Source organism: Triplophysa rosa, linkage group LG4, assembly GCF_024868665.1.
Source record: "Triplophysa rosa linkage group LG4, Trosa_1v2, whole genome shotgun sequence".
In the NCBI taxonomy this organism is placed as follows: Eukaryota; Metazoa; Chordata; class Actinopteri; order Cypriniformes; family Nemacheilidae; genus Triplophysa; species Triplophysa rosa.
In genome coordinates, this window is record NC_079893.1 from 31,720,004 (window position 1) to 31,735,486 (window position 15,483).

General features: G+C 40.0%; 1 pseudogene; it reads left to right on the forward strand.

Moving 5' to 3' along the window:
* Positions 1-1,053: 1,053 nt before the first annotated feature.
* On the forward strand, positions 1,054-9,537 carry LOC130552876 (NACHT, LRR and PYD domains-containing protein 12-like; annotated as a pseudogene).
* The last annotated feature ends 5,946 nt before the right edge of the window (positions 9,538-15,483 follow it).

A 15,483-nucleotide genomic window follows, 5' to 3' on the forward strand; every position in this document is an offset into this window, starting at 1 on the left:
CCCTTGTCCTTGTGGGGACATTTTTTAGTCCCCATGAGGAAACAAGCTTATAACTCATACAGAATGTGAAAATGTAAAAGAGCAGACAGTTGTGTGTGATTGTTAGGGTTAGGGGTAGGGAATATGAGATACAGTTTGTACAGTATAAAAACCATTGTGTCTATGGAATGTCCCCATAAAACATGGAAACCCAACATGTGTGTGCGTGTGTGTGTGTCTGTGTGTGCGTTCATGTGCGTGTGTGCGTGTGTGTGTGTGTGTGTGTGTGTGCGCATCTGTGTGTGTGTGTGTGCATGCATGCGTGCTTGTCTGTGTGTGTGTGTGTGTGTGTGTGTGTGTGTGTGTGTGTGTGTGTGTGTGTGTGGGTGTGTGTGTGTGTGTGTGTGTGGTGCGTGGTGGTGTGTGCGTGTGTGTGCGTGTGTGTCGTGTGTGTGTGTGTGTGCGTGTGTGTGTGTGTCTATGTCTGTGTGTTAGTACGTGTGCATATTGTGTGTGTGGAGTGTTTTGTATGTGGGTGTTCTGTCTTCTGTGTTTTCACTTTTCTTGTTTTTACAGGTACAACTTTAATTGTTTTGCTTATAGTCAATATGTCTCAGCTGTGAACAATGAAAATTGTAAAAAGCGCTATATAAATAAAGTTGAGTTGAGTTGATTGAGTACATCATGTGTCTACTGCCGGCACTTGTTCGGCTTTAAAAAATACAAGCGGGTTATAACTGGTGTGTTTTATGTCATAGATAAAAGTGAAAATATTTAGAGGTTTTGTTTACCACAGACCTTATTTGGGGGATTTACCAAAAACCCATTCAAAAAACCCATAGAACTTTGGAGCGATGGAACCGGAAGTCTAAAATGCTAACTCGCTTCCGGGTTTTGCATACAAAAATCCGTCATCTCTAGCCTCCCTATACAATACCTTTGAAAAGTGACAGTGTAATACGTAGAACAAGGGGTTCTTTGATCTATATAAGATTGAAAATGGTTTTAAGTACATACATTGTCTTTCTTTTCTCCTTGTGTCTGCAGTGAGGCTGAAAGATGATCAGACTGAAGACGTGCAGCAGGATTGTCATGATGAATCAGTGGAAGATGTTCTGCAGAGAGTGAAAGACAAACACAAAAGCATCATGAAGAACAAGTATGAGAGTTTATTTGAGGGAATGAAAGCACAAGAGAATCAAACGCTCCTGAAGAGAATTTACACACAGCTGTACATCAGAGAGGGAGAGAGTGAAGGAGTGAATGAAGAACATGAGGTTTTACACATGGAGAAACAGCCCAGAAGAACACAAGACTTACAAGACACTCCAATCTACTGCAATGACATCTTCACACCTCAATCTCATCAAAGACACAAAATCAAGAGCGTTCTTACTAAAGGCATCGCTGGAATTGGAAAAACAGTCTCTGTGCACAAGTTCATTCTGGATTGGGCCGAGGGAACAGCCAATCAGGACGTAGATTTCATGTTCCTGCTTCCGTTTCGAGAGCTGAACTTGATTCGAGAGCATCGCTACAGTCTTCACAAACTTCTGCTGGACTTTCATCCTGAACTTCAAGATGTGGACTCTCAGATTTATGAGGAGTGTAAAGTTGTGTTCATCTTTGATGGTCTGGATGAAAGCAGAATGACACGGATGTTTTCAGACCACAGTGAGAAAGTTTCTGATGTGACGGACGCTTCATCAGTGGCCGTGTTGATGTCGAACCTCATGAAAGGAGATCTGCTTCCCTCCGCTCTCATCTGGATCACCTCCAGACCAGCAGCAGCCAATCAGATCCCCTCCAAATACATCACGCGTGTGACAGAAATCCAGGGATTCGACGACGCTCAGAAGGAGGAATATTTCAGGAAGAGAATCAGCGACGAGCATCAAGCCAGCAGAATCATATCCCACATTAGAAGAGCGAGAAGCCTCCACATCATGTGTCACATACCGGTCTTCTGTTGGATCTCCTCCACTGTGCTTCAGAAGATCCTGACACAAGATCACAGTGAAGAAATCCCCATAACTCTGAGTGAAATGTACATCCACTTCCTGCTGATCCAGATGAAGATGAAGAATGAGAAGTATGATCCAGAGAGAGATCCAGAGATCAACAGAGAAGTGATCGTGAAACTGGCTGAAGTGGCTTTCAAACAGCTGATGAAGGGCAATGTGATGTTCTATGAGGAGGATCTGAGAGAGTGTGGGATAGACATCACTGACGCCGCGCTGTATTCTGGCATCTGTACTGAGATCTTTAAGGAGGAATCTGTCATTCATCAGAGGAAGATCTACAGCTTCATACATCTCAGTCTTCAGGAGTTCCTCGCGGCGTTCTACGTGTTTTACTCGCATGCAGTCAATGATAAGCAGTTGTTTCAGTATAAAGAGGATTATGAGTGTGAGTGGGATATTCAGGAGGAAATCTCACCCTATGAGTCACTAATAAGAGGTGCCGTAGATGAAGCTCTTGAGAGTGAAACTGGTCATCTGGATCTTTTCTTGAGGTTTCTGCTGGGCATCTCACTGGAGTCCAATCAGAGACTCTTACAAGATCTACTGACACACACGGTGGACACCTCACAAACCATCACAGAAACCACACAGTACATCAAAGATCAAATCAAGGGTAATGATGGTCTGTCAGCTGAAAGATCCATCAATCTGTTCTTGTGTCTTCTTGAAGTGAAAGATCAGACTCTGTACAGAGAGATCGAGGAGTTTGTGAGATCAGACAAACACTCAGAGTAGAAACTCTCTGCCGCTCACTGTTCAGCAATAGCCTACATGCTTCAGATGTCAGAGGAGGTGATGGATGAGTTTGATCTGAAGAAATACAACACAACACAGGAGGGCAGAAGAAGACTTGTACCGGCTGTCAACAACTGCACAAGAGCACGGTGAGTATTACAGTCATAATTTAATTGGCAAGAGGGTTGTGTGCATGCAATTGGCATATTCACAAAAAGGATATTTTTTAGAAACATGCCTCGGTTCAACCCAGACTTAAGAGGCCTCACTTAGATTCCTCTGATCTATCACACTTCAGACCCATTTCTAATCTTCCATTCTTAACAAAGATCTAAGATAAAGTAGTTTTGTATCAGCTCCAAAGTTTCTTGGCCGATTACAAGATTTTTTATATATTCCAATCAGGCTTCAGAAAATTTCACTCCACTGAAACGGCTCTTTTAAAAGTGCTTAATGACATCTTCTTAGCCACAGACTCTGGAGATTCGGTAGTATTGGCACTCTTAGACTTAAGTGCAGGATTTGACACGGTAGACCATAATGTTCTTCTGTCTCATTTAGAGCAGATAGTACGCCTCAGAGGTTCAGCCCTACGTTGGTTTCAGTCCTACTTGACAAATAGGAGCTTTTCTGTCAATATTGGTAAATTTCGATCCTCTGCTGTACCTTTGAACTGTGGGATTCCTCAAGGTTCCACACTAGCCCCCATGTTATTTTCTTTATACTGTACATGCTCCCTCTGGGTACTATTTTTGAAAAGTATGGCTTTAGTCATCATTGTTATGCAGATGACACACAAATACACATTTTACACTTGAACATAAGAATGGTCTAGAACAGGTGGCCGCTTGCCTCCCGGATCTTAAAGTATGGATGTCTCTGAATTTTCTGGGCGTGGTGTTGGATAGTACCCTAAAGCTTGATAGGCAGGTTAACCAAGTTGTTAAGTCAAGCTTTTACCAGCTGTGAACCCTGGTAAAAATGAAGTCCTTTCTTTCATTTACAAAGTTTGAAAGAATAATCCATGGTTTTATCACCACAAGGCTCGATTATTGCACTTCTCTATTTTTGGGGATTAGTCAATGTTCCATAATTCGCCTTCAGACGGTTCAGAATGCTGCTGCCAGAGCTGATCTGATGACAGTCCATCAACCTGCAAGAGCTCCTAGGTCCGCCAATTTGAAGCTCTTAGCTCCTAGATCTAGGCTCAAGCTCGGGGAGATCGAGCATTTTCCATTGGTGCTCCAAGACTTTGTAACAGTCTGCCTACGGAAACTAGAACTGCCCCCACTTTGTCTATTTTTAAAGCTAGGTTAAAAACCTTTTTATTTGATTTGTCTTATAATATATGACTGTTGATGGAGTTGTCTTGTCTTGATGTTCTGTAGTTTTATCTGTGACTTTGTTGTGGTTTTATTTTGTTAAGGGTTTTTACTTTGTACAGCACATTGGTCAACAGTAGTTGTGTTTAATCGTGCTTTATAAATAAATTGAAATGGCATTTTTAACAGTGTTTTCTGTATTTACCAAATGAATATTTTTTAAGCTATTCTCTTTTGTTCTGTATCTCTCCTCTAGGCTTACAGGCTGTAATCTCAATGTTGAGTCCTGTAAAATCATCTCTTCAGCTCTTCAATCCTCAGGTTCTCCTCTGAGAGATCTTGATGTGAGTAACAATGATCTTCAGGATTCAGGAGTGAAGCTGATCTCTGATGCTCTCAACAACACAAACTGTCAACTACAGATACTGAGGTTTGACTTTTAGATATACTAATTACTGAGGAAAGATACCGCATTAATTACAATGGATACATTTGCACACTTGGTTCTTAGCTAATCAATTATTCAACAGAGCAGGTTTTTATATAAACGTCTAAAGTGCCATGTATCCACTTCTTGACTTATTTTGTTTCAGACACACTTAAAAGCGTGCACAAGACAGTTTTAAGTGTAATATTAGTGTTTTAATAAAAGAGCTAGGTGATCAAATACATTCTACTTATTTTTCTGTCAGCGTTTAGCCATCACGCCACCCATAGCTGGAATCTGCTTCCAGACGACATCAGACGTTCACCAACAGTAGCTACTTTTAAATCCAGATTAAAACACACTTGTTAACTGTGCATTTACAACCTGAGCACTGTACTGTTTACATCAACAGCACTTCTATTTCTCATTTCTTTTGCTTTTGCTCTTGTTCTTTTTATATACACACTCACATTTTGAATCAATTTTATTGCTGTTTTATTGTCTCTTAAAATCTGAAGTATTTGTGATCTTTTTTTGTGATTTTGTAAAGATACGTTTTATTTCTCTCTGTCAATCATTTTATGTAAAGCACTTTGAATTGCCCTTGTGTATGAAATGTGCTATATAAATAAACTTGCCTTGCCTTGCCTTTAACACTATTATGAAAAATCAATTTCCTACATTTTTGACCGTTCTTATTAAAATGTAAAATGTATAAGCAATATAAACAAAGTAACTATGTTATATTATGTAAGTTGGTTGATGTTTTAAAACAAATAAAATAACAAAAACCTTCATCTCACGGAGTGACAAAAGATTTCAGTACTACTGACAAATGTTTTTTTCAAACGACCTATTTTTTATATTATGAAATTATTTAAAAACTTTGTGTTGTGCCTAACAACGCCCCTTAGCTGTTATAAAATCACCGTGAACCACTGCATCTTGGGCCATAAGCTTTAGTATTTTACAATGATATAGCATGCTTTTAAAAGAAATCCTTTTTAAAAATATAATCAATATAAGACGCGTATACTGATGACTGATTTTACTTTTATAAACTTCTTAATTTTTATTATTTAGTATAATTTTTATAGTTATTGCATTGATTCAAAATGTGATTTCAGCTCCTGTGCTGGAAATCCCTTGTGGTAATGACTTGTGATTATTAATGTCTTTAGGTTAGCGGGCTGTAATCTGACTGGTGAGTGTTGTGAGAGTTTGTCTTCAGCTCTTCAGTCCTCCGAGTGTCCTCTGAGAGATCTTGATGTGAGTAACAATGATCTTCAGGATTCAGGAGTGAAGCTGATCTCTGATGCTCTCAACAACACAAACTGTCAACTACACACACTGAGGTGATGACTTTTCAGATTTAAATCATTTTTTTAATGTAAATTATATGGAATAATCCATAATAATATATCGCATGTGAATAAAACTGGCTTTAACTAGAGGTTTTAATTGTTCTTCTATCGTTTCATCAAGACTCAAAGTAACTCTCAACAACAAAGGCGTAAGCTGTAATGCACAAACCATTCAAAGACGTAGCAAGCTAAGCTACTAATCACTGTAAAGCATGACATCCCAGTTAACACAATAACGCTGTGACAACAAATTTGGACCATATTCAGTTCAGCCTGTGGCGATATTACAGTAGAACATTGTGGGAATGTGGTGATTACGTCCAAACAGCCGAATTGGCATGTTGTGAACATGAAGTTCCATCACCAGTGTCCAGGTTATCTGGAGACCAACGTACCACCCCAGCAAACACATGAATGAATATGGTCCGGTCCATTTAAGTCTTTAGGAGGTAATCACCACGTCCCAGCAACATCCAATGTTACATCGTCACGATGAATACAGGAATCCCAAAGTTACATTGTTGAAACGTTATTTGGCACATCGTGGCGATGAATATGGTCCGGTCCAGGTACGTCGCCACAGCGTAACTGTGTTAGCTGGGATGTTGCTACACATTTTCCCATGGGATTAACTAATGACGCTACTTGAAAACGTGGTCACAACGTTTCTGAAACTTTAGCCAAGACTCTAAAAAATTTAACTTTATGAAGACGTTGTCACAACGTTGTTTAAATGAATGTCACAGTGACCAAATGATGGCTAACTGGCAATGTCATCAGAGCGTACTGTGTTCGCTGGGTTTAGGAGCTGATGCATCTGCCGATGTCTCTAGTGGCACCACATGGAATTGGAAAAATACTGATCGTTCTCATTTTCCCACTTGTTTTATTATCCTTCTTCAAATCACACACTTGCTGTTTTAAGAAAACATGTCAAGTTTACGGTCTCCTGAATACATGGGTGATGGTATTAATAACTTTCTCTTTACTGTTCTGTTTAGATTGTCCATGTGTAGTCTGACTGGTGAGTGTTGTGAGAGTTTGTCTTCAGCTCTTCAGTCCTCCGAGTGTCCTCTGAGAGATCTTGATGTGAGTAACAATGATCTTCAGGATTCAGGAGTGAGGCTGATCTCTGATGCTCTCAACAACACAAACTGTCATCTACAGACACTGAGGTGATGGTCTCTACACACTGATTTATCAAAGGAAATGATGATCTGAATATTATAAAACATGTTGTTGTGTGTCTGTAGGTTATCAGGTTGTATGGTGACAGATGAAGGATGTTGTTATTTGGCTTCAGCTCTTGAGTTCAAACCCGTCACACCTGAGAGAACTCGACCTGAGCTACAATCACCCACAACACTCAACACTTCAGCTGCTCGCTTATCAAAATGATCCAAACTACACACTCAACAAACTCAAGTATGACACACAACACTCATACTGACACATACAGTACTGTCTGTCACGGATTGCTTGGAAGAACCCAAATGCAGGCAGGCAGTGACAGGGTTAACAAACAAACAGTTTATTTAAATAATAAAACACAAAACAAGAACCCACGATGGGGCAAACCACAAACAGGATAAATAATAGTACGAAGACTAACTGACATTAAACTGAATAAACACTTGAAAAACTCAACTAAACACTTACAAAACAGACAAGGAAGCAACAGACGGGAACAAGAACGGGCAAAGACTGTTGACGCTGGCCAAATAACAAGACTAACTGGAAGGCACATAGCACACACAATGACCGAACACAGGACAAAGAAACATGAGGGCATTAAATAGGCAAGACAAACCAGGGATAATGACACAGGGCAGGTGAGGAACATTAGACACCAGAGGGAAGCAATACATGAGACGAGAGGGGCGGGGCCAATGACGAGACACTGGAGAGAACGCATATTATTGTCAAAAGGACAATAATATGTTTCTCTCCACACATAACCAAAGTCTTTGTCATGGCTCTGCCTCGGGATCAGGAAATCCAAGACTAGGTGAGGCAGAACCATGACAACTGTCATCTGTGTGTGTGTTGTCCATTGACTTCCAATTTATGAACACAAAACCACATGACATTTCTCAAATTATCTTCTGTTGTGTTCCACTGAAGAAAGATCACATGAGAGAATAAATGATGACAGCATTTGCATCTCCGAATGAACAGTCACTTTAATTTAGTTTTTCTTACATGACTAGAGGGTCATTTTGTGTTTGTGATTTTTTTTAGTGTGAAAGATGCGAGTAAGTTCATGATGAATGCAGGACTTCAAAAATGTAGGTCTGCACACACTCACACACATACGCACACGGATTGATTTAGCGATTGTTGTGTTATAAATGTGTCTTCTGGTGTTCAGATGCGTGTGATCTCACGCTGGATCCGAACACAGCAAACCTTCATCTCGTACTGTCTGAAGAGAACAGAAAGGTGACATATGTGATCGAGTAGCAGTCGTATCCCGATCATCCAGATAGATTTAAGGGCTTTAAGCATGTGTTGTGTGGACAGAGTCTGACCGGACGCTGTTACTGGGAGGCTGAATTCACCTGGAAAGCTCACATATCAGTGGCGTATAAAAGCATCGGCAGGAAGGAGAGAAGTGGTGAATGTGACTTTGGGATCAATGTGATCTCCTGGAGTCTGTACTGCTCTGATGGAGGATTCACTGCCTCTCACAATAATAAACAAACAGACGTGCGCTTTCCTTCACCTCTCTCTAATCGAGTAGGAGTGTATGTGGACGGGCCGGCCGGCGCTCTGTCCTTCTACAGCGTCTCGGACACACACACACTCACACACTTACACACATTCAACACAACTTTCACTCAACCTCTACACGCTGGTTTCAGAGTTTATGACTCTGTGTTACTCTGTTAGCCTCTCTTCACACTTACAGTACGTGCGCTTTATTTAAAACATCTTGTTTTTATTTACAAACTGACCTTGGAGCAGCTAAGAAATGAATAAGGGACGAGTCTTTGTGTTTTATTCATGGGTTCGAGGACTTCATTGAGTACACGACTGAAGTTGTATTTTGCGTTGAAAATGTATTTTCTTTTAGTATCACGTGTGGATCTGAGAGAGATGTGTGTGTTATTCTGATGATCTATAGTTTCATATAGTCTCTCGGCCTTTGCTTGTGTGTCCTGATTCTCACGTCTCTTTGGACTGTTACTTGCAGATATTCTGCTGGTTTTTTTCATTATTTCTCTCCCTGTGTAGATTGTACATTGTTGAGCAATAAACTTATCCCTTACGAAAATTTACCATGGTTTTACTAGAGTTAAAACCAAAAAACATGGTTAATTTTTGTAAGGGCATTGCTTATTTGTACCTTCAACATGCTTAATGTCCTTATGTGGTTTTAATTGCTTCCATTGTTTACCTCATTTGTAAGTCGCTTTGGATAAAAGCATCTTGTTGCGGTGTTTGGTCTTTTTTTACATTACACAAATAATGAGCATTTACTGTATTTAACATCATTTAAATCAGGGGTGTCAAACTCGATTTCATCCCGGGCCACATCAGTATTATGGTTGCTCTCAAAGGGCCGGTTGTAACTGTAAGACTATATAAATGTATCCACTCTTTTATCACACTGCATAATTACATCTGCATTTAATTACTCCTTTTGGTAATAACTCAATTAATACCCAGTTTTGACAGTAAAAGACCAGTAAAATAAAGTGTATTCAAGTGTACAACTATTGTACAGTTTATTTAAAAAAAATAAAAGACATGTTTCTGTATGAACACATAGTCGGTCTGCATAGTTAAACACCTTTGTGGTCAGGGCACACTTGCTCACATATCTTCAGCATACACTGCTTTAAAAATGTACCTTCTGAAAAACACTTCGGGCGATTTCTTCAGCTACAATAAAGCTGGCTTTCACGGCTGCATCATCTTTTGCAGAAGCATTTGCAAACAAATTCAGCCAAAAATGTGTTTTTTTTTTCAACTCAGCTAAGGTTAGCATACTTTGCTCCGTGTTTGGTTTCGAAGTGCCGACGTAAATTGTACTGTATTCTTTGAGCACAGCCACCCCTGGTGAAAAAAACTGCATATGCTGGGTTAGGTGTGTTTTGATGCTGGTTGGACCAGCTTAAACCAGCTATGGACCAGCACATGACCAGCTAAACCAGCATCAAAACATACCAAACCAGCATATGTTGTTGTTTTAACAGGGATGGCCTCCTGGCAAAGACGACAAGCCGGCTTGTTTCCATGAAGCACAAACATGTACAGTATTTGCTTTCCCATCCGTCTTGAAATAGCCTCCCCTCTGCATCAATTTTTCTTTGTTTGACATGATGCATCTAATTATCACTCACTTATTACACGGCTCGTTGGAACGCTTGATTCTGATTGGCCAGTCGCGACATTTGCAGGTTCGTTATTCCCAGATAACAACCTCTCAAAACTAATAACACGCCGGTAACCCGGGACGCAACAAATCATTTTGACAGGTTCTTTTGACAAATTAAATATAAATATGTATTTTAATAACAAATATGACTATATTATATTTACTAATGATTAAACCAAATTGAATGTTCGTGACATTTTAACGTCGTTTCTTACCTTAAAACCCAAAGTAAACAGCTTTTCCTGTTAGGTCTGCATTCAGTAAAAATGAACTCATGAAATATTTCAAATTAACATTTTATGTCCAGTTTTTTTCTCATGTGGCAAGTAGCCGTGTAATAAGCGGGATAATATACAAGCAGCCGGCTGTTATCGCGAAATAAGCCCCTCCGCTTCGCGTCGGGTCCTGGTCACACTGGAGGGTCTTATTTCTGCGATAATATATACAGACACTGCCACCTACTGGCTAGATGTCGTCATCGCGCTGGTAATAAAATTGAGTTGCATTTTCAGATCGTGGACATAAAATGTATAACAATACAACAATTTGTAAGCTCTCGCGGGCCACATAAAATGAGGAGCGGGCCGGATCTGGCCCTCGGGCCCTGTGTTTGACACCTGTGATTTAAATGAAACTTCACTGAACTGGAATCTGCACTGTATTCTTCTCACAGCCAGTTTCACTCTTTCTCTCTTCTCTTGTACACACTTTATGTGTTCCTTGTTCTGATGATAAAACATTAACAACGATCAGCTGTGGTCGTAGTTTGCCTTATTCTGAATTCAGTTTTTATACAACGTCTAATGACATTTGTTAAATGTAATATTATCGGTAGTGTTGAGTGTGTTGTGTCTCCAGTCCAGCAGGAGTCGCTCTGCAGCTCTTCAGTCCGCCGATAAATCCACTAAAGAAAGAAAGAAAGTCAAACATCAAGCGCTGCGTGTTCACATCACTCTGATTTTCTCTCTTGAGTGTTTTAAACAGAGTGTTGTGTGTGTGTGTTTGTGTTGAGATGTTGAGGATGACGTCACAGATGTGCTGTAAATCAGTGGGAACTGATCTGTCCATGCTGGATATTGATGATTTCATCACAGAAATCTGTCAGCTGAAGAAAGAGGTGGCGTTACTGGAGGAAAAGCTGAGGACAAGAGGAGATGAACTCAACACTGAGGTTTGGACACATTCAACATCATTTACTGCTTTTAATGTTTGTATTTTAATACTGTTTTTAATCTCACTGTCATAGTTTATAGCTTTATCTAAATATATTTCCTCTCTGAACAGAAGTCCAGACACTCGCAGGACTCGGAGCTCAGCCTCACTTTACTCTGTTATACTGACACAAACCCCACAGACGCTCAGGACACTGTGTGTGACAGTAATCACACCTTGAATCAGGATGAATCTACTGATCAAACCTCCACAGAGTCTCTGGATTCTGTCTGTAACGCTGGAGAACAGCAGATCCTGAACACCAGACCACTCAACATGTGTTCTGTCACACTGTTGGACTGCAGGAAACTCATGGAGATGAAAACTGAACTCACTTTTTAGGAAGAACAGACTGATGAAGATGATTATCATGATGATGATGATGATTTTGTTCCTTCAGGTATGTTTCTTCTAGGGCTGGGTATCAATTCAGATGTTCCGATTCGATTCTCGATTCAGTTCAATGCATGCATACAGATACAAATTATATAGATAATAAAAACGAACTGTAAACATCAGATTACAATGGTGAATTAATAAAAAGAAATGAAAATCCACAAACTTGCAGTATTTCCGCTAGGAATTTATGGAACTGTGGTGCTTGGTAATGTCACGCTCTAATTAACATTCTCAACTCAACTTTTATTTATAAAGCGCTTTTTACAATTTTTATTGTTACAAAGCTGCTGTAAATGAAAAAATATTAACTGTAAACAAAGCATTAAATATCATACAGGCACTGACACACACACACAGTGTGTAGTTACATGTAAATTATGTGTCATTCGTTATATTATGGTCTAATACTTGTACAGAAATGTTTACTGTGTAGATGTGTACAAGAAATGTCTACTGTAAAGTTTTGTAATTCTTTGTTACTTGTAATCTGTTTTACTGCCATGTTGGTCGGAACTGCACCCAAGTTTTTCACCTACTGTTGCACTTGTGTATATGGTTGAGTGACAATAAAGGGATGTGACACAGAGAGACAGAAGATAAAAGAAGAGAAATACAGGTACTATATTATGCAGACTATAAATTCCTATTTGGGGTATTAATAATTCACGCAAAATGTACAAAATTCTAAAGCTGTCAAAAGACAACTGAGAGCAGAATACCGTTCTACAAGTGCATCAGTTGTGTAGGAAGTGTTCGTGACGTCATCGTCATTCATAGTTTTTGAGTTGCAATTTCAGACTCGTTTCGCTTCTACTCTCTGAACATTCTGTATTTTAATACAGCTTGTTTCCCAAAAAAGCTGTTCTCATTTACATATTTTCTGTTGTCCGTCTGATTCTGTTTCTGTCATCGTCTGACGAAATCACCACACACGTGAGAGAGCAGTGATATTGGCCGCAGCACAGCGCGTAGCCTCTATCTATGTAATCATGCGCTAATTTACAGACGAACTGTGTTCATGTTTATATATCCAAGTCGACATAACAGTGACAGGTGTTTGGAAACGCCATGTTGTATTCTTTTATTCACTAATCGGCTGCCGTATGCAGGGGCGTCGCACCCGTGGGGGATGTGGGTACTTTTCCCGGTGAGAGGGTTCAACACCCGCACTTTTTCCGCAGTTTTGCACAAATGCCTTACAGCAGTCGCTCCTCCGTTTCTCTGGCCGCTCTGTGTCTGCGCTCGCTGCGGCTGCCTCCTCTCCCCTCCCTGTCAAACATGACACCGGCTTTGAGTGTGACCGGCTGATGATTGGCTGTTCTGCCTTAAGTCCCGCCTCTCTTGGTGTGTTAGATTTATCGGTCAGTTCGTGCTGAGGAGGCGGGAACTTATGATTTACATCTCCCTTTTCCAGGTACTTTGAATGAGTGTTTATGCTTTCGAGGTTTTTAAATAAGCTTGATATGTGTTTGGGAAGATGTTCTGTTTATAATGCTAATTGCTAATTGGGAAATTGTTCAGCAGCTAGCTACATTCGGTTATGTATGTGGCATGCAATGTATAAAGTAACTGTGATGAAGAAGGCAGGGAATGGACGAGGAGGAGGGACACATTGTCATTGTTAAACAGTGTATTTATGGGTTTATTGCCAGTGCAATTGATTTTGATATTTTGAGCATTATTTGTTGATTAGCTGAATACTTTTGTGGATACTTACCTGTTGTGTTTGATTGTACCTGTTGAGGAGAAAAAAGTGAGAAATGATGTCATTGTTTGCATACCTGTTGAAGAACTATGAAAGAAAAGTGTATACCCTGATAGCACACATACATCTGGCTTACGTCTATTTGACGTCTGCATTTACATCTGCAAGACATCTACAATACATCGTTTGCTCATCTGCAATACGTCTCGGAGATGTCTGCTGTCAGACGTCATATAGACATCTAGAAGATGTCTATAAGATGTGTATGATTTAGAATGGATGTACAACAGCTCTTTCTAAGATGTTTAGCAGATGTTTTTAAGCAGCAGATCTCCAGATCTTTAGCAGAGTATTACAGACGTTCAGACGTCTCCGAGACGTATTGCAGATGAGCAAACTATGTATTTAAGATGTCTTGCAGATGTAAATGCAGACGTCAAATAGACGTAAACCAGATGGATTGTGCTATCGGATTTATTTAATGTTTAAAAACAGTAAATTGTTTACATTATTTATACCACCAGAGAAAAGCTTTGTGTGGGCGTTTTTTTTATATCTCCTCCTTTCAAGGGGCAAGATAAGCAAAATTTAGCGGTCTCAGTCACAGTCCTGTCTGACCCATGTCACTATCAAGCTTACCACCGAGTGTGTTTTTATACTTTTCTAGTATCACTCATTCAAATGGGAAGCTTTTTATATCTTGTATGTTATACCTTTTGTATCCTTCTGTCATTGTATTCATCGTTTTTATTGTTAACAAACAAACCACATCCATCCCCGCACATTTGAAAAGCTTGCTACGCCCTGGCGTATGGTAAATTGAGTGGCGCTGCTTCTACCTGTTGCTCACTGCATAGAGTCGCTGCGAGAGACACAAGCCCTATGCCCGGGAAAGCGAGACCTCGCGCCCGTACCTCGCGGGGCAGCACTGGCGACATTTTCCCCATGAATGAAAGTTAATGCTTATCCAAAAAGGCGCATGGTATGTCATTATGCGCTTCGCCTGAACAAAACACAACATACTTGCATCCGCCATGTTAATTAAGCAATTAATGAACGATAGGATCCCTGTTGTAAAAACAAAAGTGAATCTAGTGCAAAAGACTAGTAGTAGCAATAAGATTCACATTAATGATCTCTCACAGTATGTTTAACGCTTGCGGAAATATGAAATAAAAAAAAATCGAATTCACGACGTTTGAGAATCGATATTGAATCGACCACATTTAAAAAAACGATTAATCGAAAAAAAGTTTTTCTCTTCGTTGGGTCTTGAGTTGAGTTCCTGTTTCATAAATCAGGGTTTTTGTCACCAAGTAATGTTCTCAGTGGACACTGATGTAGTTTCAGATGTGCTGGAGGTTACTTGTTAACGCTGTTGTGTTATGTTTCAGATGAGAGCGGTGATTCATGTTGTGATGGAGAAACGGCCTCACATCAAAACACGACTGACAGCACAAACTCTTTCCTGCATCACCTGTGGAAAGACATTCAGTTCACAGAGACGTTTAGAGACACATGAGAGAAAACACACAGAACAGAAACTCTTCACCTGCACCAGATGTGACATCAGCTTTCCTACCTTACAAGAGAAGAAGACGTCACTTCAAACAGTTCACAGAAATGAGCTCAGTGTGAGGTGTGTGAAAGAATTTAGTTCTCCTTCTCAACTGAACGATTCACATGAGGACACACACTGGAGAAAAGTACTTTCCACTGCAGTCAATGTGACAAATAGTTTCAGCAGCAAAGACATTCTTGTTACTCATCAAGAGAATTCACACGGGAGAAAAACCTGCAAGTGTCCTCACTGTGATGGAATCACCAGAATACCCTCCATCTGACAGAAACATGGCGTTCACACACCAATGAGAGACCGTATCAGTGCAGTGAATGTGGAAAAACCTTCAAGCAGTCAGAGTTTTAAAGTCC